The sequence below is a fragment of the Condylura cristata genome, unplaced genomic scaffold (genome assembly GCF_000260355.1).
Source record: "Condylura cristata isolate star-nosed mole 26May11 unplaced genomic scaffold, ConCri1.0 scaffold00028, whole genome shotgun sequence".
Lineage (NCBI taxonomy): Eukaryota > Metazoa > Chordata > Mammalia > Eulipotyphla > Talpidae > Condylura > Condylura cristata.
Window position 1 is genome coordinate 228,360 of NW_004567129.1, and position 26,295 is coordinate 254,654.

A 26,295-nucleotide genomic window follows, 5' to 3' on the forward strand; every position below is an offset into this window, starting at 1 on the left:
TCCTAACATGCTTGCTGCTCCATGTGTCTTCCTCAGGTCTCCTTCTGGCTCTCCAATCTGCTTCCTTCTCTTCTCTTTTTCTCTCCTCAGCTCCACCCTCCTTCTGGGTGGGGCAGGGAAGCTGGAACTTCCCCTTTTCTTAGGGACCACCTTGTTACACTAACAGTTGCAGGGCAATCGCTGTTTGCTGGTTCAGGACATCATTTCCCCCTAACATAACCAACAATATCATCAGTTTGGGTGAGGAAAAAGGAAAGGTAAAAATTAGCTTAGAGGTTTTAAATTAAGTAACTAAATTAAGCTGGAGGCCTGTATGTTTTAGGCTCAGAACTGAAGTTGTGTTAACAAGTGAGGTGGGGAAAAGTGCAGAAAGCAAGTCTTCATGCTGTTTAGACATTCTATCACAGAGCTGAATTTTCATCCTGAAGGCACAAGTGAGGCCCTGAATAATTTGAAGAGATTGTTTTGTTATGTTAAAAACTCACTCTGCAGGCCCTCCCTGGTGTCACAAAGGGTTAAGATGCAGCACTGCAAGCTAGCAGCTGGCCTTCTGTGTGAGTTCCATCCCTCATCCAGAGGTGGGAGGTGATCCACACCTCTTCTGACACACCTGCTGCTCCTCTCGGCAGTGTACTTCCTAGATCTGCATGTTTTGTTCCCCCTTCTGTTCCCTGCACCTATGGCTTGTATCCAGTTTTGTATGAATAAATAAATAAATCTTTAAAAAAAAAACTCACTCTGGAGATATTAGAATGGGGTGGAAATGGTGATGAAGGGGGAGTGGGAGGCTGAGGGGTGCTGATATGCTAACAATTCACGCAAGGATGGTCACCCTCTTTGGAATTTAAATGCATATTTTGTCATTGCTGGTTTCAACACCTGGGAATTTGCTAGCTGAGGGGCTAAACTGAGGATGGAAGCAGGACCAGTAAAGTCTTCACCCCACCCCCACAACCTACAAATGCAGAATCCCATCTTTTTAGCAAACCACAAAAAATTCCACTTTGCTATCTAGTCCGGCTGTATTTAAACTCCTCTGGGAAACACCAGAGAGAAGACCATGCCCCAAACTACTTGAGGAGGGGAACTAATGCTAATTTATGTTAATTTCCAGTTTCAATTCCTTATTGTATTTAACAATTAAATTTTTTTTTAAAAAATATCAGATTAATTGAACACTGTACTCCTTCTCCCAGCAGTCTAATTATCACAACCATGTAATCTTTTTAAAATAGGTGGATTAAAATATTTTATTTCACACAAGGCTACTAGAACAATTTCTTAAGTGCCAAGAACTTGCTTATTGAAGGGAGGAAAATAACAATTATTTCTGGCGTAGATAATGCCAGAAAATAAGGCCTAGATAATGCCAGAAAATAAGTAGCCCAGTTGTTCCCCTCTTCTGTCATATACCCCCCTAAAATCACCCCATCTTTCCCATAGAATACAGCCTTCATCAATATGAAGGGTCTGTAGAGGATTTTCAACCAGCAAGTCCTGATTTCAGTCTCGTGTGTTTAATATCCCATAATGTTGTACCTGTATTGAACCAAGCTAATGCCATTTCGTGCTAAACGTATTTTCCTCTAATGTATCCTGCTGGCTGCGGTAGGAAATTCAACAAATAACTTTGCTGTAAAGGGAAGAAAACTTGTAAAACTGATTAAATTGATTGCCATCTGCAACAGGGCCAGGATACAGGTCATATGATCAGGTCATATGATCCTAGTGATGTCCTCTTTTGAGTTTGGGGTCCTTGGGTTCACTCTGGGAAAGGTTTCTCCAGAGCTTCCCTTTCAGCGGCACGTGGCAAGATTCTCCACGAGGCAGAGACTCAGTCTGATTTTTAAAGAGTAAAGTTTATTAGGAAGAGACAGGAGAGAAAAGACACTTGAATAGACGCAAGCGGGCAGAAAGAGCTGCTCCGAAAGGGACAGGTTTGCCTGCATGATTGCAGGCGGGTGGTCTTAGGAGAGGCCTCCGCTGAGGGAGGTCAGTGCGTACTGTGCATACAGTGGCATAGGTCATGGGCAGGCAGGATGCTGTTGCCCTGCAAAGGGAGAGAGTGGGTGGAAAGAAGCACCTGCATAGGCACAGGTGGGCAGGTTGGTTGACTTTGAATAGAATCTGAAGAGATTTCTGATGACCTTCATCTCCATGTCCTTATCTTTCCCCTTTTGGATTTGAGCTTCAGACACAGCTCCCAACAGTCTGTTATCTGCTGGGAACTCCTGCAGATATTCAGGCATCTGGCATGGGTTGACCTTGACGCTATGGTTGTGTCAGTTGCTGCACTAACCCCTTCTATGTCAGTCTTGTGATGCCTCCTCTGCATTCCTTCCTCCATCCCTAGGGCACACTGCAAGAATGTTATCTCTGTACAACTAAGTTTTGTTTCCTTGCCTGCATTGAATAAAAACTGGTTTTTGTAACTGCTCGGGGCCACACTCTCTAGAGGGTGTTGGTCCCGGCTGGCCGGTATTCTGAAGCCTGAATTAAATCTTGAATCTCTGTCTCCACCTTCCTTGACTGCTTCCTCCCAGCAGCTCCAACAATATAATGTGATAAAGTTAAGACAATGCAAATTTGTGTATTGGCCTTGCTACTTATCTCTGGGTTTTAATGACCTCAAAAAACTGTTCCATTACATGAGTCAGCATATTCATGTTGACTTAAATAGTGCTTAAGTAGTTATTGGAACACTGAGATTATAGAAGTGCTTTGTGTCATCACCATTATTATTATTGATATTTCTGCTACTCCTTCTGTTAAGGGAAAGGATGTCCTAAAGGGACTCTGCAGAGTCTTATGGACTCCACCCCCTACTCCAGCTTTCTGGACACTATCCCCTACTCCAGTGATCGGAAACTACAACTCCCAGCAGTACCAGGGAGAGAACTGCAAGGACCCAAGGGCAGAGCTAGCAGGAATTCTGGGACACTTGGGGGATAGATAGGGCATGATTACATCTCTTGCTCTCGCTCGGGAAACGGCTCTCCAGACCCCGTGACTCGGTGTGTTCAGTCAACTGAGACTAAGGTACTCCAGTTACTTTGTACCCCACTCTCTTTCCCTTGGTTGTTTCCTATTCCTTTTCCCTTTTGTAAATAAACCTGTTATTGACTCTTTTGTGTGTACTTGCAGTATAACTGAATTGTGAGCTCACTGGTGAGGCCCCACAGACAGGCGGCCCAGTTCACTCTGGGATACCCTGTAGTGTTACCCTGTAACACTTCTACTTTGGTGGGAAGAGATGATTGATTGTTTACTCTATGGTATGAATTTAAGATACTGATCCATTCTATCAGGGAGGTCTGTCCCAAAGTCCAAGTTCCAATGGTGAAATAAAAAGACATTTTAGACTGAAGGGAAGTACAGAAAAGACCCCATATAAGTAGTTTTTCTTCCTGAAGGAAGCCTCCTGGGTGAGCTCCAGCTGCCTGCTCTTGAGGAGAGAACACTGTTGTCTTGGGCCCTTTCTTGTCTCCCCAGAGGAGTCAATCTGTAACAGAGTGCTCCCTAGGAAAAGGGGAAGTTCCAGATTCCCTGCCCCACCCAGAAGGAGGGTGAAGCTGAGCAGAGAAAAAGGAATGAAGCTGGAGGGAGAACAAGAAGGAGACCTGAGGAAGCCATATGGAGCAGCAAGCATGTGATGAAGAAACTGGGCTTGTTTCCTGGCCCTGGACTGGTTAAGGCAGATGTGGGTGAGAGACCCGTAGGGAGGTGACTATGGCAGTGTTTATATTGATTTTGATTTTGCTCTTTTCCTCCCAGATTTGTCTGGCCATGTCTGACCCTTTTCCATGGGTCCCAGCCAGAAGGTGCTTTAGTCTTGTGGCAGCTTTCAGGCCTTGTTTTGGGCCAATCCCTTTTGGGTTGATTTTTGCCTATGAGGGGATGGGTCACTTCAGGTGTTTGATTTAGAAGTTATATTCTTTGTGTTCCGTATTGTATATTCACTGTATTAAAGTCCCTTTTCATTAAAGTTTTATACGTTTTGTCTTGATGCGGCGGATGGCAGAACCCACTTAGAGCAGGCAGTTTTTGGGGCTTCAGGGGTGTCCCTTTCCCCCAGCCCTGTAACATTTGGTGTACTATAACAAATTTCATCCTGAAACAGATTTGGTGTCCTGTAACAGATTTGATAGCTGACTTTGTTGAGACTGAGGTGCAAACAAAGCATGGAATCTGAGGGGGAAATGGCGCAGTCAAAACTGGTCTGTTCCCAACCAGCTCTAGAAGGAGCTATTCAGATTCAGGTATGTGTGTATTTTTGTCATTTGGTGGGAGTGGAGGTGATATTTACACACCACACATGCACAGGGGCCAGCCTGAGCAAGTCACCCTTGAGTGTTTGTGGGCTGTGAACAGAAAGAACAATTTCCTACAGCTCATCCAGGACACTAGCAGAGCTACTTCCTCTGTAGTCTGCAGGGCAGTGGGCAGTGCAGGCAGGAGGCCATGAGTCTACCTCAGTAATCAGATGACCAGGGCTCTTGATTTCAGTCAGAGACTGAGGCAGCTGCAAAGCCCCAGATCAGAGCAGAAAGATGTAAAGAGACAGAAAGTTTGGTGTTTTCATATTAATGAGCCCAAGCTATGTTGGATCATTGTTTAGAAAAATGATTTAATTTTCTTTTTTTTCCCACTCAATCAGTAATTTAATAATGGAAAAAGTGAATAGTGTTAAAGTTGCAAAAGTCACCAATTGTCCAGGAGGCCTGAAAGGGTAAAATACAATTATACATTGTAATAGAACCTAGCAGAGGGCCTTCCAGCCCCTGGTTCAAAGCACTCAGCTATGCTTTTGGAGAGGCATAAACAATGCAGGAACCTATAATTGCTGTGTCAGTCATGGTATCCATGCAGAATACTAAGTATCACTCTGAGCTACTGACATCCTGGTGTTGGAAGTGAGAGTAGGGAAAGAGGCAGAACTATTCTGTCCTCTGCTGGAAGGACCCCAAAGACTGGGTAGTTTCATGTTCCCTGCTCCCCAGACCCCTTTTGAGGTCTCTATCAACCCCTTCCCAGAAATGTCAGCAAGTGACCTTTCATCCATACTCACCTTTCTCTCCACACACAGAACCCCCAGGAGACCTGAGTTGAGGAAAGGTGTTGCTTTAGCAACCCTCCTCCCCCACAGTAAATTCAAATAATGGCTCATGTACAACATTCTAGAGCAGTGCTGTCCAATAAAAACAACACTACCATCTATGTAAATTTTTATTTCCTAATAACTACTTTAAAAACAGTTTAAAAGTAGGTAGATGCACCCCCATGTTTATTGCTACTTTATTTACAATTGGAAAGACATGGAAACAACCCAAATGCCCAAAAGTAGATGACTGGACTAAAAAGACATGGTATATATACATGATGGAATATTATTCAGTAATAAAAAAAAAAACCATGACTTTTGCAGCAACATGGATAGAGTTGGAAGGCATCATGCTTACTGAAATAGGCCAGAAAGAAAAGGAAAAATACCAGATGGTTTCACTCATAGCAGGAGTATAAAGGCCCAGACAAGAAAATAATAATAATAATGAACAACTATATACCAGAGACATTTTATGGGGTGGAGTGGGGAACGGGATCAAAAACAGTGGGAGGAAGGAAGTGCACTGGACTATGGTGATGGCACAGGGTGATTTGGAGATGGGAAGCCCATGGGGATTACAACTGAGATGGAAAAATGCACAAACTGTTGTAAAAATAAACATATTATTAAATAAAATAGTAAAATGGAATTAAAACAAGAAAAAGAAGTAGGTGAAATCAACTATAATAATGCATTTTATTTAACTTAATGTTGGGAGTGACCAAAGATTTATTGACAAGGAAAGAATTGAGCCTCGCATCCAAGCTTGATAAGGGGGTAATAAACTGACCTTGCATCTGGGATGGAACAGAGCAATGAGTCACCCCTTTGGAATGTGAACCTAGAATCTATATAAAAAGACCGTTTTCCCCTATAGCACTGGCAGTAGCTGCGTACCCCACGCGAGGGGCTCCAGCTGCTCTCCGGGAGCAATAAACTCCACTTGCTCAGCCTTTCTGCCTCCCATCTTTCTTTCTTGCAGACGGTCACAGAAGTTGGGACATAAACTTAATATAATAAAAATATTCTAATTTCAACCTGAATCTATTTTTTTTTATTTTATAACAGTTTATTTTTACATCATTTTGTACATTTTTTTTTTCCATCTCAATTGTAATCCCCGCTAACGTGAATCTATTTTAAAAGGTTTTTGGGGGACGGCCCTCCCTGGTGGCGCAGCAGGTTAAAGCACAGCACTAAGAATCTAAAGCCACTTCAGCATGAGTTAGATTCCCGCCTGCCCCGGAGGTGACCCAGGTGGCACAGTTGACCTCTTCTGACCCACCCGCTGCTCCCCTCAGCTGTGTACTTCATCAGTCTGACTGTTCTGCTCCCCACTTTGTCTCTGGTGAAGACTCTCACTGCCCCTGCACCTCTGGCCTGTACCCCAGTTCTGTATGCATAAATAAATCTTTATTTAAAAAGATTGCCATATTTCTGTACTAAACATTTTATTTATATACTAAATATTTTAAACTAGATGTATATTTAAGACTTGAAGTACATCTCAGACCAGGTACATTCAAGGGCTCGGTGGCCACATGTAGCCAGTAGGTAGCCCACCCTTGGGAACCAAAAGGGCCTTTGCTGCAGGCCCATTCCCCACATGCCCACCTAATCCCTGTGTGGAGGAGAGCCCAGCCCAGCTCTGAAGGCCTGGCACCACCCCTGTGGCTGACTTCCTCTGCCTGCTGCCTGTAGCAGAAACTTTTCCGGGTTGGAGAAAATGGCCAGAGAGCCCATGCTGGTCCTACAACTTCTGAGATTAGAAGAAACTTCACTATGTACAGGAACCAGGACCCACAGGAGACGAATTTTCAACAAAGATCCACTATCTGGAGGCTTGGAGAAAGGGGTCAGCAACTCTACTCCGGGCCCCTGGACCTAGCAGAGGCCTCCACTGTCTGCAGCCTGTGTGCCCACGCAGCCCTCTCCAAGAATTGCAAGAGGCAGCAGCATGGCAGCCTTTGCCCCCATCCCACCCCTCCCCCACCCCATTCTCACTCCTCCCCACCAGGTGTCAGAGCAGCTGTGTCAGTCCTGCCTGCAGACTTTTTCTAATGTGACTCAGCCTGCAGCTGGGCCTCTACAGGTACCCCGCAGAGTGGTCTGAGTGAATTGCTGCATTTCAGTGGCGTAAATAACTATGGTTGGGACTCCAACTGAGAAAGAAAAGGGCACGGCCTCCCCATTTGTGGGGAGGAGCTGAAAACAAACCATGCATTCTTAGCTCTTTCTGCAAACCAATTTTAAAAACAGCTCCCCTCAAAGGGCCTCAGTTTCTGTCACTTTTTCCCCATTGAACTTCAGGTTACCCTGAGATTCTTTCATCATTTCATTCAAACTTCTATCTCTCAACCCAACTTGTTCTTCTTTCTCATCTCTTAGGGAAAACAGCATCCTTTTTTTTTAGTCCAAAGCATAATTACCCTTTCAGTCCATGCCCCTGGTCTCACTTAGCCCAAATCTCACTTAATCATCTGAGTCTGTGCTTCCTGCTCCCTGTCTTACTTATCCTTTCTGTAGCTCACAAGTAAGTCTCTCAGCAACCTTCACCAATGCCATCCTCTGGCTGCAACTTCTTCCTGCATACTCTTTTCTTCCTGCTCCTTTGCAAACTGGCTCCCCTCCCCTGACTCTCAGAGGTTACTAAGACCCTGATCACATACATTCTAGAACTCATGCTTCTCTCAGAGCCACAAGGTCCAACACTCCTCCCCTTATCACAAGGGTAGACAGTTCATCATGCACTAAATCTTTCTGGGTAGCCACAACCCCTCTATAATGGGAATAAAACCACAGTAAGGGGCTGACATTTGTTAAGGCCATTGGGCTTCTTGATTTCAAGGCCCATTGGTGTTCATCCATTCAGTCACCCTTTTAAAAAATATTTATCGAATATCTACTGGGTCTGGGTCATGTACTGAAGATCTATTAGTGAACCCAACAGCAAGAGTCCTACCCTTATAAAAATTTCATTCTATTAGTGAGATTTTAAAGAGGAAAATATTATTTTTAAAACATTTATTTATTTATGCATACAGAACTGGGGTACAGGTGAGAGGTATGGGGCAGTGAGAGGATTCACCAGAGACAGAGTGGGGAGCAGAACAGGCTGACTGACAAAGTACACTGCTGAGGGGAGCAGTGGATGAGACAGGAGAGGTCTGCTGCTCCATGTGGACTCCTCTGGGGCAGGGGATAGAACTTACTGAAGCGGCTGCATCTCCCTTGCAGTGCTGCATCCTAGACCATTGCATCACCTGAGAGGGCCCAGAAAATATTATTTTTAAAGCTGAAGATAATGGAGTAGTGGCAAGTGCTATGAAATATGAAAGAGAGGCTTGAAGCAGGGAAGTACAATTCAATTTTTAATAAGCCTTTGTTATATTATATACTATTATATAAATTTCAGTTGTATGGCATTATGCTTCAACATTTATATATATTACATCATGATCATTGATAAAAATCTAGTTTCTATACAATCGACTGTGTGGTCAAGGAAAGCTTCTCTGAGGAGGAAACCTTTAATCTGACACCTGAATGAAATAATCCTCCAGCCAATCTAACATGCAACTGGTAGTAGCAACATAAACAGTTGTGTCATCTATGTGCAATACTGGGCGCAGACAAGATAAGATGAAGGGTTAGAACATGAGTTACAAAGATGAGAAGGAACTTGCTGGGAGAAAAAGGGAACTGGTATCACAGGAGCTTGATAAGTATAGAGGCCAAAGATGTGCCCAGGGTCAAACCAGGCATGTCTAGAGTCCATCTCAATATGACATTTGGATTTTATTCTCAGTGCCTGAGATGGTTTTCTGGAGGCAATTGACATGTCCTGTTTGAAAAGACTATTTCTGGCTTTAGGGGGTGCATCTTTAAAGATGTTACTGAGATGTATGCCTAAAGGGACAAAAGGAAAGATGAACAGCTGGGATTGCAGCAAATTAAAAAGATTCTGTACAACAAAAGAGAAATTAACTAAAACAGACACTCTACTGATTGGGAGAAAACATGTACACACAATACAACTGATAATGGACTGATCACAAAGATCTACAGAGAGCTATATAAGTTCAACAAAACGAAGTAAACAATCCAGTTTAAAAAAAAAAAAGGAGGGAGGTAGGCAGAAGAGTTAAAAGGATACTTCTCCAAAGAGGAGATGCAATGGCCAACATCACTTACAATCAAGAAAATGTAAATCAATGAGATATCACCTTACACCAGTGAGAATGGCACATCTTAAAAAAAAAAAAAAAACTAGCAACAGCAAATGTTAGTGATAATGTAGAGAAAACATAACTCTCCTGCACTGTTGGTGGGAATGCAAACTGGCCCCACCACTATGGAGAGCTGTGTAGAGTTTCTCAAACTGCTAAAAATGGACCTTGCATATGACCCAGAAACCCCACTACTAGGTATCTACCCGATGGATAAAAACACATTGATGCAAAAGGACATCTGCACCCCTATGTTTATTGCAGCACTATTTACAGTAAATAAAACATGGAAACAACTAAATACCCCAAAATAGATGAATGGATCAAGAAGATGTGGTATATATACAAAATGGAATATTATTCAGCAATCAGAACAGATTAACTTGTGCCATTCACAGCAACATGGATGGAGCTTGAAGGGATGGTGCTGAGTAAAATAGATCAGAAGGGGAAAAAATCAGATGGTTTCAAACTTACGGAAGGAATAAAGGGAAATCAAATACAAGATAAAGAAAATAATAATAATTTTTGAAGTTAGCAGGCAACTAAAAATCAGAAAAATTCTTCAAGGGAGAGAAGAGCACAAGACATTATGGTGATGGTGCATAGATGAGCAGATGGTGGGAATTTTATAGGGACTACACCTGAAAGCAGAAATTATACAAGGGTGCAATGTACAAAAATGGACAATGCTTTAATATGTGTGTGTGTGTATTTTTCTAAATAAAGTAATTACTCCAACTATGTAAAACATGTATTTTAGAAAAATAAGAGTGAAAGCAGAAAATCTAAACAGGAGGTTCTTTTCATTTGAATTCTTCAGAGCAAACTCAGATTAAGTGTCAATTTATTTGGAAAATAATGCCAAATAGAAAAGAAGGGAGGTGAGGTTGAGGCACTCCACCTATGACATGTTTTCTGTCAGGCTGCCCTTGTATGGAAATGAACCATAATTCCACTGGAAATTTTGGAAGCCAATGCACCTCACATTATTCCATCCGAGGCTTGAGGAGCTAGAGCACTGGTAAACCAGCTTTGATTCCCATCACATCCAGCTTGATGTGCCTGCAAGCAGAGTGGGCTCTGCAAGAAGTTAAGGCAGGTGATGGGGCATTTCTGTGAGGAGAGAGGAGAGATAATGATATTTTGCAACTGAATGGTGAAGTAATGGTTAAAAGTGAGGAGTCCAGCCCTCCCTTGTGGCGCAGTGGGTTAAAGCACAGCACTGAGAGGCTTAAGCCACTTCTACATGAGTTCAATTCCCGCCTGCCCCGGAGGTGACCACATGGCGCGGCAGACCCCTCCGAACCCGCCTGCTGCTCCCCTCAGCAGTGTACTTCGTTGATCTGCCTGTTCTGCTCCCTGCTCTGTCTCTGGTGAATCCTCTCACCCTCCGCATCTCTGGCCTGTATCCCAGTTCTGTATAAATAAATAAATAAGTTTAAAAAAAAATTGAGATGTCCATAAAAGCACTTAACCCAGAAGATCCCACAATGTAGGATAAAACCAAAGTACCTCATAATCACCAGGGACCAATGTTGACCAAGCATGACAGAAAAGAAGCAGCATAAATTCAAATATTTGGATAAGATAGGAAGGTGAGTAAAGGAGGAGGTGGCCACCCAAGGCAAAAACTATGGTTTGTACTTAGTGAGCAAAACAGAGCTGATAGTTTCAATCAAGCTGTGAGAGATATCACAATGACTTACCACTGTGGTGATCCAGAAAGATGAGGCCCCTAGTAAGGAAGGCAAAGAACAGAAGCATGAAATTCTCACCACCTGTTTCCCACTAGAGCAGTAGATATAGGCAGATAGAGAGGTAGGTGGAGTTCCACAGCTAAGCCATAGGTCTGCTCTGAGAATTCAGAGAATGGACTCTAGCTGGGGTCTGGAGAGAAAGGCTAGTAGTTCTGGGACAGGCACAAGTAAACCCCAGGAATATAATTCTCACAAAGTGTGCATCACTCCAAAGCCCTTCCCAAATCATGGAAAACCCAGTTACAGATTAGTTTTCCCTGATGTATAAAGCCATCTAATGGAAAAATAGAAACTCTACACCACTGACATTAGAAAATAGATAATGGTAGTGAAAATAAAACACAAGAAACTGCAACCTCAGTCCTCAGGGAAATACTATACCACAGAGAGAGAACAAATCAAAAACCAACTATGAACATGGAAGTATTTTTCTTCCTGTAGATACAGAATTCCAAATTAGTATGATAAAGAATTTTTTAAAAGGAAAAAAAAAAAACCAGCAGCTAATCAAATATAAGCAAAACAAATTTCAAAAAAGTAAATGTGTCTGAGTAATATTCCATTGTGTATATGTACCACATCTTTTTAATCCATCCATCTACTTTTGGGCATTTGGGTTGTTTCCATATCTTTCCAATTGTAAATAAAGCAGCAATACACATGGGAGTGCAGGTATCTTTTTGAAACAGTGTTTTTGTGTTTTTTTTTTTGGGGGGGTAGATACCTAGGTGTGGGATTGCTGGGTCATATGGAAGCTCCATGTTTAGCAGTTTAAGAAACCGCCAAACAGTTTTCCATAGTGGTTGTACTAGTTTGCATTCCCACCAGCAATGCAGGAGAGTTCCTTTTTCTCCACATCCTTGTCAACAATTATTGTTGCTAGTTTTTAAGATGTGCCATTCTCATTGGTGTGAGGCAGTATCTCATTATGGTTTTAATTTGCATCTCTCTTATTACACGTGATGTTGAACATTTTTCATATGCTGTTGCCATCTGCATTTCCTCTTTGGAGAAGTGTTGTTTTAGCTCTTCTGCCCATTTTCTGATGGGGTTGTTTATTTTTGTTGAGTTTCATCAGTTCTTTGTATATTTTCGTGATTAATCCTTTATCGCTAGCTTTGTGTGAGAATTTTTTCCCCCAATCAGTGGGATGTCTGAAACAGAATTTTTAAAAGATAGTAAAAGAAAATAATGAATCAAAAAGCTAGTTATTTCAAACAATAAAAAAAAATAGACAAACCTCTAGCTAGGATCACAAAATAAAAAGGAGAAAACTCAAATAAAAAGAAACAAATGAGAACTTACAACAGACATCTCAGAAATTCAGATAATTATAAGAGCTTACTAGCAACAGTTGTATGCCAGTAATTTGAATGATCTCTAAGAAGCAGACAAATAATTAGAAATATATAAATGTCTGAAATTTAGAAGGGAAGAAACAGAAAATCTAACAAACCAAGAAAGGAACGTGAATTAGTAATCAAAATCATCCAAAAAACAAAAAGACAGTACCAGGTGGTTTTAGAAGTCAGTTCTACCAAATCCTCAAAAATGAATAAATATCTGTGTTTCCCAAACTCTTTCCAAAAATTAAGCACTTTATGAGAACAAAATCATCTTGATATCAAACCTAGACAATTGCAACATAAATAAAGAGAGAGAGATATCTACAGACCAACTTTCCTGGTAAATACAGATGCAAAAGTCCTTAGCAAAATCCAGCAAATTGAATTTAACAATGCATTAAAAGTATTATACACCATGACCAAGTGGAACTTATATTAGAGACACATTTATGGTTCAACATGCAAAAATCAATCAACATGTATAAGAGGAAAGATAAAAGTCAACCCAAAAGATGCCAATAAGCACATTTAATAAGATTCAATATCCATATATGATGAAAACCCTGAACAAATTGGGGAAAGATGGAACTTACCTCAAGATGGCAAACCTACAACTAACATTCTCAATGGTCAAAAACTGAAAGTTTTTCAATAAGATCTAAAATATGGTAAAGATGTCCATTTTCACTACTATTATTCACAATGAATTGGAGATGCTACATAAAAAAGTTTGGTAAGTGAAGGATATAAAAGCAATCCAAACTAGGAAAAATGCAGCTAGTATGATAATATAGAGAGAGATTTGTAAGGTCTTCACCAAAAGAACAAAACAAAACAAAATATAAAGACCTATTTTTTTTAAAGATTTATTTATTTGTGCATGCAGAACTGGGGTACAGGTCAGAGGCTCAGGGGCGATGAGAGACTTCACCAGAGACAGAGTGGGGAACAGAACAGGCAGATCGACTAAGTACACTGGTGAGGGGAGCAGCGGGTGGGTCAGGAGAGGTCTGCCACACCATGTGGTCACCTCTGGGGCAGGTGGGAATAGAACTCATGCGGAAGCGGCTTTAGATTCTCAGTGCTGTGCTTTAACCCGCTGCGCCACCAGGGAGGGCCTAAAAACCCTATTTTAACAATTACTTAGTTCAGCAAAGTGGCAGATTACAAAATCCTTATACCAAAATCAACTGCATTCTTATATGTATAGAGCTAGAAGTGAAGTCATCAATAAAACCATCTTGTTATGCAGTTATATAAAAGTGAATGAAATACCTAGAAGTAAGCCTGATAAAGGAGGAGCAGGACCTATATGAAGAAAAATATAAGACATTGTCAAAAGAAATAGAAGACATAAAGAAATGGAAATGTATTCCCTGCTCAAGGATTAAAAGAACTAACTTTGTAAAAATGACTATTCCATTCAAAGTAATATGCAAATTTAGTGTAACACCTATCAAAATTTCAATGGCAGTCTTCAAAGAAATAAAACAAATATTATTGAAATTCACTCAAACCACAAAAGAGAACTAGTAGCCAAAGAAGAATGAAATATAACCAAAAATAAGGGGAATAATGGTGTTTTCACATTGCCAGACTTCAAACTATACTTTAAAGCTATAAAGCAAAATGGAGAGGCTTGGAAGAAACAGGCACATAGACTAATGGAAAAGAGTTGAGAGAAAATAGCCATGTGAACATCTTATCTATGACAAAAGAACTAAGATACACAGAAGTAGGAATGTCTCTTCAAGAAATAGTGTTCAAAAAACTGAACAGTCATAGAAGGCTGGCCAGTTGTCTTCTAGCTTTGAAGCCTCCATGGCCACTCTGCTCAGCCCCTTCCAAGAAGCACCCTGGCTCAGAACACCAAGGCTGGAGTTCAAGCCATGACATTGCACCTGAGTCCTATCCTTAGTTTGGATAGTGCCTGGGCCTCTGGAGTGGACTTCATGCCTTATGCTGCCAGGAAAATGTGCATGGGCACACATGGAACCCAGCCCAGGAAGCCATACCAGCCACCCTGAGGACCTGGAGTCACGAAACCACTCCAGCACAGTAGCATGGATAAAAGTTTAAAATATTTTTTCTAAGTGAGATAAACGAGTCACAAAAGAACATTTAAGTACTGTAGGATTTCACATAAATGAGTTACTTTAGGCAGGCAAATTAATACAGATGGGGAATGAGTTATTTCTCAGTTATTACAAGTTTCTATTTGGGGTAATGAGAAAGCTTTGGCAACAGTGGAGATGGTGGCACAACATTGTGAATCTAATTAATGCCACGGAGTTGTACACTTAAGATGATTAAAATAACACATTTTATGTTATATAGATTTCGAGCACATTTTTTAAAAATCAAAACTCATTGAATCAAACGTTCTAAATGGTATGTGAATTACAGCTCACTAAAACTCTTTGAAGTGAAAGAGGAGAATGATTTTAAAAATGTTTTTTATGTTAGTGAGGTGCTGAGAGGCTGCCACAAAAGTGCATGCAGCCAGGCCCTGCCTCCGAGAAGTAATCTGGGACCCTCAGTGAAGATCACCAATTGCTGCAGCTGCACCACAAGGAACAGCCCAGAGGGAAAGCACCTCCAGGAGCACCAGGAAGCCCATGGGCAGTGAAGAAAAGCCTCACCACAGGCAGACCACCAGCTTGCGAAGGCCAGGAGGCTCCAGACGCCATTATTGTTTGTGAAAGCAGCAGGTATGAACTCACAGACACCCTGGAGCTTCTAGGGAGTAGAGAAAAGGTAAGCCTACCCTTAGAGGCCAGCAGAAAAGTGTCCACAGGTCCTCCCTGGTGGCACAACAGGTTAGAACACAGCACTTCAAGCTAGCCACAGCCAATTCAATGCAAGTTCAATCTCCTGAACAGCAATGAGCCCCATGGTCTGGCAGTTCTTTCCCAACCCACCCACTGCTCTGCTTAGCAGTGTACTTCGTCGATCTGCCTGTTCTGCTCACTTCTGTCTCTGGTGGATTCACTCACCACCCCTGTACACAGTGTGTACCCCAGTTCTGTATACATATATAAATAAATCTTTCAACAAAGAAAAATGTGTGAAGCCGGGAGTTGCCCCGACTAGCTAACAGACACCTTCAGTAAAGACCACAACTTCTGCAGCTGCACCACAAGGAATAGCTTCCCACCACAACCAGGAAGAAGAGAGCAGCTCCAGGAGCATCCAGAAGCCTATGGGGAGTGCAGATAAGGTAAATGCCAAAAGAGTTGTGAGCAGTAAAGGGGGCACAGCTAGATTTACCCTCCAGCTGGAGTTTGTTCCCACACATCACAGCCGCATCACCCCAGGCAGACCATGAGCACTGGACGGTGCACTCTAGATGCCACTTCTCCCTTACACATAGTGGTGTTTGTCATGTTTATTTGTGTGTTTGTTTGGTTCCTGTATTACTCCTCTGGTAGATTTCTATGCTTTTCCTTCATTCTTGCCCTGGTTTTCTGTCTCCTCTAAATTTCTTCTTCCCCTTCAACATTATTATTTCTACCATCTATTCTCTTTCTGACATCTGCCCTCTATATCCTCCTCCTCCCCCTCTTCCACCATCTAACATTCACCTCCTCCTATCAACTCCCTCCTTATTACATTTTCATATCATTCTCTCCTTTCCCCTGGCCCCCCATCTCACTCCTAACTCCTTCTTAACTACATTATTTTGCTGAGACATGACTAGAAGAAGCGAGATGAAAGTAGACATATAAAAAGCAAGATGAACACCAAACTACTATGACAACAGGAGAACTACAGCAAGACACATTACAATAAAGCTACCAAGAGCACAGACAAGGAAAAAATAATGAGGCTGCCAAGAGGGAAGAAAGAAATAACCTATAAAGGGAAACCAATCAGTCTGACATCAGACTTCTCTGAAGAAACACTATGGGCCAGAAGAGAGTGGAGAGACATACTCAACAAACTCCAAGACATCAAATGCCAACCAAGAGTACTCTATCCTGTGAAGTTCCCCTTCCTCTACAAAGAAAGAATAAGGACATCCACAAACACAATTTTGTCATGACTAAACCCTCACTCCAAAAAATACTACAAAAAGTCCTCAAACCAAAACCCAACGGAAGAATAAACAAGAACAGATCAAAACAAGGAATAAAAGCACAAATCGGCAAATGTAGGTGCCAGTATATCAGTATTATCTCTAAATGTAAATGGCTTAAACTCATCAATAAAGACACAGAGTTACAGGAAGGATTAAAAAAATGAACCCAACATTCTGCTGTCTCCAGGAAACACATATATAAAAGATAAAGACAGATTGAAAGTAAAAGGATGATAAACAATCCTACATGCAAATGGACCAAAAAAGACAGAAACCGCTATACTTATATCAAGCAAAATAGACTTCAACTAAAAAAGGTTAAAAGAGACACAGATGGCCACTGCCTTATGATTAAGGGGACAATACAACTAGATGACATAACACTTATCACCAAATGAAGGAGCACCAAAATAGATAAGGAAATTACTATCATCTATGAAAACATATATTAGAGAAAATATATTCATAGTGGGAAACTTCAATATGTCACTCTCAACAACGGACAGATCAACAAGACAAAAAATAAGAAAGGACACTAAAACTCTGAACAAGGACCTAGACATCATGGGTCTAACAGACATTTACAGAACATTGCATTCAAGAAAATCTGAGTACACATTTTTCTCAAATCCACACGGATCATTCTCTAGGACTGACAACACCCTGAGTTACAAGACAAATCTCAGTAGATACATTAAGATCAAAATAATGCCAACTATTTTCTCTGACCATAAAGGAATCAAACTAGAAATAAACAATGTGAAGAAGGCAAGAAATCTACCTACCTTATGGAGATAGGAACCCACACTACTTGAGGAACACTGGGTCAATGAGGACATCAAAGAAGAAATTTAAAAAATACCTTGAGAAGACTGACATTGAGGACACAACTCTCCAAAACTTATGGGACACATTAAAAGCAGTTATAAGAGGAAAATATACAGCAATGCAGGCTCACATAAAGAAATAAGAAATAACTTAAAGAAACAACCGAATTTCCCACCTTAAAGAACTGGAAAAAGAACAACAAAATAATGCAAAATCCAGTAGAAGACAGGAAATAATAAAAGTTAAAGCAGAAATAAATGTAATAGAAGTCAGGAAAATAAACTTAAAAAAATCAGTGAAAGCAAAAGATGGTTCTTTGAAAAAATAAGCAAGACAGACAGACCACTAGCCAGGCTCACAAAGAAAAAAACCAAGAGAAAGCACAAATGAACAGCACCATAAATGAAAGAGGAGAACAGATACAGCAGAAATCAAAAGAATAATCAGAGAATCTACAAACAGCTATATTGAGACTAATTCAACAATTTTAGCAGAAATGGAAAAATTCCTGCAATTCTACAATCACCTAAACTAGATAAAGAAGAAATAGAATAACTAAACAGGCCAATTACAAGCAAGGAAAATGAAGTAATCAAAACCCTCTCCCAAAATAAAAGCCCAGGACCACAAGGATTTACAAATGAATTTTACCAAATATTCAGAAAAGAATTAATGTCTATTCTACACAAACTCATCCAAGAAATTGAAAAAGAAGGAAAACTATCAAATACTTTCTACAAAGACAACATCACATTAATACTAAAATCTAACAAAAAAAACTTCAAACCAATCTCCCTAATGAACACGGATGCAAAAATCCTCAACAAAATCTTAGCCAACAGAATCCAACAATGCATTGAAAGAATAATACACTGGCCCTCCCTAGTGGCGCAGCGGGTTAAAGCACTGCACTAAGAAACTTAAGCCACTTCCGCATGAGTTCTATCCCCGCCTGCCTCGGAGGAGACCACATGGTGTGGCAGACCTCTCCTGACCTGCCCGCTGCTCCCCTCAGCAGTGTACTTCGTTGATCTGCCTGTTCTGCTCCCCACTCTGTCCCTGGTGAATCCTCTCACCCTCCGCATCTCTGGCACTCCGGCTCCTAGAGGTCTCTGCTTGGGCCATGGACTGGCTCTCTGTGTGCCCTCTGCAGCAAGAGGAACTCTGGGCTTGAGAATGTCTGCAGACTCATCCTGACTGCCCTGAGTTAGCATTGCACACCCGCAGGTGGGTGACAAACACAGAGTCCCAGATTTGTGCACACCTCTCCACCCCATGTTCTGCAAGGTCACTTGATATCGCTAGGCTGTGTGTAAAGGATCGTGCAACACAGGAGGAACACCCACCCACACCTTGCCTGAGCTGGCTTAGGTCGTTTCCTCCCTGGACGGGGGCTGGGGGCTGAGGTGGCAGTAGGCAGCTGAAAATGGCATTGCATTGCTGTGATGTGGTGAGGGCCACAAGCTTGGGAACCCCCACAGCCCTGAGTTCAAATCATAGCACTGTCACCTGTGAGCTATGGAATCTTTCTGTGCCTTGGTTTCCTGCTCTGTGAAATCAAGCCTATTATTCAAGCTGGCTGCTCTTCAACATAACATTGGAAGTTCTAGCCAGAGCAATAAGACAGAAAAAAGAGACATTATATTGGGGTGAAGTGGTGAATGAGGATCAAAAATGGAGGGGTGGGGGTAGTACATGCAACTATGGTGATGGCACACGGGTTAATAGGTGATGGGAAGTCCACAGGGATTACAACTGAGATGGGAAAAGGCACAAAATGTTGTACAAATGAACTATTATAATTTTTTTTTAACCCATTGGCACAGCGGGTTAAAGCACAGCACTAAGAAACTAAAGCCACTTCCGCATGAGTTTGATCCCCGCCTGCCCCGGAGGTGATCCACATGGCGCAGCAGACCTCTCCTGACCCGCCCGCTGCTCCCCTCAGCAGTGTGCTTCACAATCTGCCTGTTCTGCTCCCCACTCTGTCTCTGATGAATCCTCTCACCACTCCTGCTCCTCTGGCCTGTACCCCAGTTCTGTGTGAACAAATAAATCCTTAAAAAAAAGTTAGTGAGGCTCTCTTCCAGGTGGTGCAACGGGTTAAAGTACAGCTATGTGAGTTCAATCCCCACCCCCGGAGGTGACCCACATAGCAGGGCAGAACTCTCCTGTTTCACCCACCTCTCCCCTCAGCATTGTACTTCATGGATCTGCCTACTCTGTCTCTGGGAATCCTCTCATGGGCCCTGCGCCTCCGGCCTGTACCCCAGTTCTGTATTCATAAATAAATACATGTTTTTAAAAAAAAATTAGTGAGGAGAACCAGAATAGGAATTACACCTATAAAATGGCTGATGGACTGGATATGGTGGGTCAGGGAGAGATTGGGGTGATGGCTGGGCAATAAGAGAATGTTGTGCCAAGCTGTGTTTTCCATAGCTTGAAGCAAAGCAGTAACATTGGTCAAATGACTTCTTCAGACTTAGAGAATAACAGGAAACTCACTAAGGCAAGAACTGGGGAGTTTCACAGTCTTATGCATAGCATGTTATAAAATTTAATGCCCTCAGTTTGTCTTTCTTAACAGCAAGCTCATCACAGCTGGTAGGTCAACCATGACTTGTACATTCCATGGAACTCAGCACCTTCCAGTTTCAACTCACCTTTCTTAGTCAGATCTTCGCCAGTCCACAAAATCCTGTAATTCACAAAGAACCCAGAATCTATTGAGCAACATTCATGGCCACTTCCATGTCTGTGGATCTGAGCTTATTGCAGTTGGTTAAATCAATAAGCCTACATTTTATTTGATCTTCTTTTAACCAGCTGAGCTTGTAAAGCTATATGTGAGCCAAGGTAAAAATGTCACCAGTTGCATGATCTTGAATAACATCTCATTGAACCAATACAATTTTCTCCATTGACTCAACTCCCAGGAAAAGATTTCTAATCTGTGTCAAGAATGATGATACCTCAATTTAATCACAGGTTAAGACCATGACAATGTTGCAGATCTTGGGTAATTGGCCAGATAGTGAGGGGGTAACCTAGTCAGAAATCCATCCTTTCTGTGTATGCAAACATCACACAGGGAAACACACCCCATCACAGGCAGAGACAGTCTGATGTTTATCCTCACACTCCTACGGCCTGCCACTATGAGACCTGGAAGACATTGAGGTCTCCCAATGTGGAAATCTGCATTTCTTTTACAGTGAGCAGAGAGACTTGATGATTTTCTATGTGACTATATAACTATGTGAATGTGACTATGTTAGATTTCTGGTTTCCTCATCCTCAGTCCCTGACTGTTCTAAATGACACTGCCTCTCATGGCCAACAAATCTGGGCCAGGGACAAGGCGCTTTCACAGGGAAGTCACCCAAACAGCTCTCCCTGCAGCCTGGGGCCAGAACTGATGCTTCCATTGGTTTATGTTTTAGGGATCATGGTGGATGGAAAACTGATGCTGTTAATTATAAGAATCCCAGTCAGTGCCATGAGATGCCCATATCTTGAGCAAACTGAGACCCAGCTAAGTTGGGAGGTAACACATCCATGGCTCCTGTACTTCCCTCCCCGGGGCTCTCACTCACTGGGGCTCGTGGGAACACCACTGTCTGTACCATCCAGACTTCCCCCACCTCATCTTTCTCTCTCAACTTTTGCCACCTGAACATTCATGCTGAATTGTTCTTCTCACCACCATGTGTGACCCCACTATGTGCTTCTGTCTGATCCATCAATCACATGTAGGACCTGCTCCCAAAAGTTTGTTATTGGACTGCACCTATCCCATTCCACCTCCTCACAGGCTAAGGCGCTTTCACAGGAAGTCGCCCAACCAGCTCTCGCTGTAGCATGGGGCCAGATATGCTGCCTCCGTTGGTTTGTTTTAGGGATAAAACATTAAACAGAACAGAGCCCATCACAACTTGTGAGCCCAAAGTGGGGTCCCTTGAACACAGGATCTCTGAGTCTCTTCTTCAAATGGTAGACGGAAGAGCACAGTCCCCTCAGGAGATCTGTGCCTCACTCACTATCCAGCCCTACAGTCTCCTCCTAGGGCGCAGCCCAAAGTTGTCCACGTGTGTTCTGTCCCCAGCTGTGCCCCTCCAGCAACATAGACCTACGTGCTGCACACCGCTGAGCTCTCTCCAGATCACTGTCTGAGGAGGGAAACCCAGAGAAAGGTGCTGGGAGTGAAACAGGGTTTCTGAGAGCCAGAACGCTGCCAGGCCCCCCACTGGGGGTGCTGGGGTGCAAGAGAGCTCAGCCTTGGAGAACGTAAGGACAAATTTTCCTTTATTTATTTAGTTAGCCTTATTAAATTTATTTTCTTACATTGTTGTTCATCTTGGAACAGTATTTGATTTCTCCCCTCAGGTGTAATCGCCGTAACTCTCCCACCACCAGCACCTGCAATCCATCACCAAATCCCTTGTGCTCTTCCCTCCCCTGCCTTGACTCCTCATTTTCCCTCATCTGCTGTGAGCTTCAAACCTATGGTCAGCTTATAAGTGATGGGCAAAATTTATGAATAAATTTTCTTCCTAACTTGTCTTTGAATAACCCACTAGGAGTTGGTCACATTTCAGCATCCAGTCCCTGATAGATCAGACTAAAATGTAAGTCCTTGACCCCAGAAAGCCTCTGCTTTTCTCTTCTGCAAAATGGGGGCACTATCAATGTCATAAGATGGTTTTGAGGATTAAGCAAAGCAACTCACCTGGTGAGTTGCAAAGTTTATGGGAGCAGGTGGGCAGTCTTACCCTCCCGGAGAGAGGAGAGATGCAGAGAAAACCTGTGTGGAGCCATGTCTCAGAAGCAGGGGGGCACTGCCTAAGGAAGAGGGATGGGACAGGGACAGGGGCAGGCCCGACCTCCTGGCGGGCCCTGTGCGTGCCTACAGTGCCCAGGCAATGCCAGACACTCCCTCCTCTGCTCTCAGACCATTGCTCCTGGCAGGTGATGCAGCTGCCCCCGGCCCCAGCCCTATAGCACTTTTCAGTTACAGAAGCAAGCGAGTTGGTGATGAGCTCAAGTCTCTGGCCACCAACAGTCCTCTCTAACTCAGCTTGTTTTGAAAAATGTCCTGGGGAGTGGACCAAACCAGCTGGGGCCGGGGCGTCCAGAGGACGAAGTAGTCACCTGTGTTAGTCCAGAGGGCATTGTGACCTCAATCCACCAGATGTTTCCAAATATTTCCGCGGCTGACTGGTGGACTCAGACACAGGGCCGCCCATGCTGACACAGCATTCGCCTCCCTCCGCTTCTGTCTTGCTCTCAGGCAAGCCAAGGGAAGCAATACGAGTCCAGGGAAAATATGAACACAGTCTGCTCTTGGGTGATTTGTGTCAGGTGATTTCCATATTTGAGCTGTTTCTGTCAAAGGGACCCAATGTCCCAAGTCTCTTATCTTACTAGAATCTCTGCAGTTGCAAAGATTCTGCTGACATGACAAACTTGCACATGAAAGTTTGGACAATCATAAGCATTCTTGATTGTGAAATGTTTGGGCATGACTGTAAGATGGGGAGACGTTTCAGTGCCTATAATGAGCCCTAAGACAGAGTGCCTTAGTACCTCCTGGGAACCTGATCCATTCCAAGCAGAAACCTGTTCCATTTTCAACTCTGACAGTGAGATCTCCTGGGCCACTGGTGCCAATCACAGTAATTCTGGGTTTTAATAGACCAGGCCTTGGTTGTTTTATCCCTTGTTTCTACTACATTTCATTTCCAACCTGCTACAAACCGAAGAAGGGCTTTTATCAAGTCATGTTTTATAACCATTCAGAGAACTGAATGGAAAAATCAGCATTGTCATCTCATTGTGTTTCATAAACTGCTGCCATTTCTCTGCCAGTAGAGTTGATTCCTTCAAGTTGAGGATTCCTACAGGACACAAAGTCATGTTTCAATGATTTATGTGTTTTCAAGAATCACTCATTCAGCACGGCCTCACTATACAACAGGGAAAAAGCAGAATTTCCCACCAAATTCAATTTCTTCCCAATAACACCTTGTGCATTATTCTTCTTGTCAGGGAGGCAGGTTTGACTAGCAGATAATCAAGAGGGCCACACAACCTACAAATGACTGCAGATACACACCTTTTACTGCAGGTTTGCTTGAGAAACACAGTCACCAGACATCTAAGCGTTGCTTCCACTTCTGACAAAGTGGACTGTTGGCTTTCCAGGATATAGGCTTCTGCAATGGAAAAGCTGTGATAGCAGTTCAGGACAGTCTCTCCATGGCCCTTGCACCCTCTTTCTGTCTCCATTCTCAAGATTTCTAAACTCCTTTTGCTTCACAGCAGACTAGAATCTTCCACCAGCACAATCTGTCCTCTCACAAGGGGGGGAGACTCCAATTCCTTTCTCATATAGCTCTGATCTGAATCCAGAAAAATTTACTCCCCCAGGCTCTTATTCTATCCAGCCCATAGAACAGCTACTCTCAAAGATCAATATTCAGCCAAAGAAGAACAAAAGACAATGTATTCAAGTTGCTGTCATTTTGAAAACTGAAAGCCAATCTCCACAGATGCAGACACAGTGAGCACAATCCTTTCCTTCCCCCTTCTTGTCTCCTTTTTGTATTGTATCAGCAAAAACTGTACCTGCCTGCACTTCATTCTTGGTCTCTGTAGAAATGCTGATGCTTTCTCTCACTCCTTTAGTTATTTTAGACTTGGATTCTGCCAAGGGCGTATTGAGGGGACTAATTCAGAGTTACAGCAATGGCTTCATCCCAAGTTTAATCTTGAGTTCCATCTTCAGCTCCACCACTCTGAAATTCTGAGCCCTAGTTTCTACTGTCACTCTCTTAAATGTGACAGTACAGGGCCCTGCCTGGTGGCGCAGCGGGGTTGGAGCACTGCACTGCAGATCTAAGCTGGGCAGTTGTGACTTCAATGCGAGTTCAATCCCTGCCCAGAGGTGATCCACAAGGTGCAGCAGACCTCTCCTGACAGGTCCGCTGCTCCTCTAAGCAGTGTACTTCGTCGATCTGCTTCTTATGCTCCCCCCTCTGTCTCTGGTGAACTCTCTTGCCGCCCCTGCACCTCTGGCTGTACCCCATCCCTGTATGCATAAATAAATAAATCTTTTTATTTTTAATGACAGTACATTTCTACCTGCCAGACAGGTGAGCATCCATAAATTTTCCTGCCCAGCCCAATGCTCCTTTTCCTGACATTTGGGAAAATCATGCCTCCTCCCTCTTGCTTATCTGGAAAAGGATGAGGGCAGAGTAGACTCAAGTCAGGCATGGTACCCAAACCTGGCCATCATTTCCCACTGCCCTGGTCTATGGCGAGCAGAGGCATGGGTGCATAACTCCACTGAGTCTACTGGAAACTTTTGTTTTTTATTGTGTCCTAAGTAACCTAATGTAGATTAGACCAACTTAATGCAGGTTTAACCTAATGTAGGTGCCTTTTTGAAAAGGTCCTTGTCATTCTTAAACTTCTCTGCTGCTGATCTCCGCACCCTAACATACACTTTCAATGCTCCAACTTCAGATCTTGATGTTGCTGTAATGGACATATGAATACCACCCTGGCTTCTTGTGGCAACCTAAACCACAAAAGTGTTGAGTTCTCTAGAAATTTTCTAGGTGTCCTGCCCACTTTCCTTCATTAGTGCAGAGCATGCTGTCAGCTTTCTACTCTGAGTTCCTGACACTCTCTGCCTGAGAGCAGTTCTGTAAACATCCCCAGACCCCTACTCAGGACAGGCAGAAAGGGGCCAATGCCAAAGGCACAACCTTTAGCCAATGAGAGACAAGAGTGAAGGCCAAAGGGTCCAGATTCCTCAGCGAGAAAGGGAGTAAAGTGATTCCACAGGAGCGATCGCTCTGAGCCATGTGTCCGATGCTGCCTTTCAAACCCCACAGCCTTGAGCCCGAGCTGTGCACAGCAGTGACTGCCCTTGCGCACACTGTTTCTTCTCTTCCTTTTCCCTTCCCTCTCACCTGCTGCCCACCTCCCCTCCCCTTCCCATTTTCCCCTAGTCCACTGTGCTACTTCCCAAACAAACTACCACTTGCACTAAAATTTTTATTTGGGGGCAACCAGGCCTAAAATAAGTGCCTTCAGAGGACCATGGTGGGTCTTTCCTGTACTGAGTCACAACATGGAATACTAGGCAGCAAGAGACAAAAGTATTGACACACCTGATGGGCCACCTTGTTAGAGTTCTTGTTACATAAATCAATTCCAGGAAATAAATATGAAAGTCAGTCAACTTTACCAACATGCTTTGTATTTTAAAATCATAGGGCCTCCCTGGTGGCCTAGGGGTTAAGTATCAATGCTATAATTGCTATGGCCTGAGTTCAACCCCACCCCCACCAGGGAGATAACCCATGGGGCACAGCAGACCTCTCCAGTATCACCTGCTGCTCCCCTCAGCAGTGTGTTTCAGTCGATCTATCTGTCCTGCTCCCCACTCTGTCTCTGGTGAATCTTCCTACATCCTACACCTCTGGCCTATACCTCAGTTCTTCTATGCAAAAGTTGTTTTGTTTTGTTTTTAAATAAAATAAAATCATAGAAATTCACAACAAGACTGTCTAGTCCATTGGGGTTTAAACTTTATTTCTGAAAGTGAAATTTTGTTTTTAAATATAATAATATAAACAGCAAGAAATGGCTTTTGAGGTATTTCTCTGTCCTATCTTTATTCTACGCACTTTGGAAACACTCTGCTGTTTAGTTCTTCAATAATGTGGTGGGACACCATTTCCATATTATATATGAGAAGGAAATGAAATATTATGGACACATAAAAGCACTGCTTTATGAAGAAGATGGGCACAGATATTCTTTTGTACAAGTGACTAGTGACCATAGACAGAGTCCACATGATGGGTGAATTTGTTGATAGCAACATGCTATTGAGAGACTAAAGGGACACAGATGACCCCCCACAACC

At 42.8% G+C, this 26,295-nt stretch overlaps 1 long non-coding RNA gene across 1 annotated transcript in view; it reads left to right on the plus strand.

Moving 5' to 3' along the window:
- Window positions 1-2,961: 2,961 nt before the first annotated feature.
- Window positions 2,962-26,295, plus strand: part of LOC105854181 — a 56,008-nt gene continuing 32,674 nt past the window's right edge. Inside the window, exons 1-2 of the long non-coding RNA XR_001145881.1 lie at window positions 2,962-3,039; window positions 4,121-4,259. This is a non-coding gene — a long non-coding RNA (uncharacterized LOC105854181). The remainder of the gene's footprint in view (window positions 3,040-4,120; window positions 4,260-26,295) is intronic.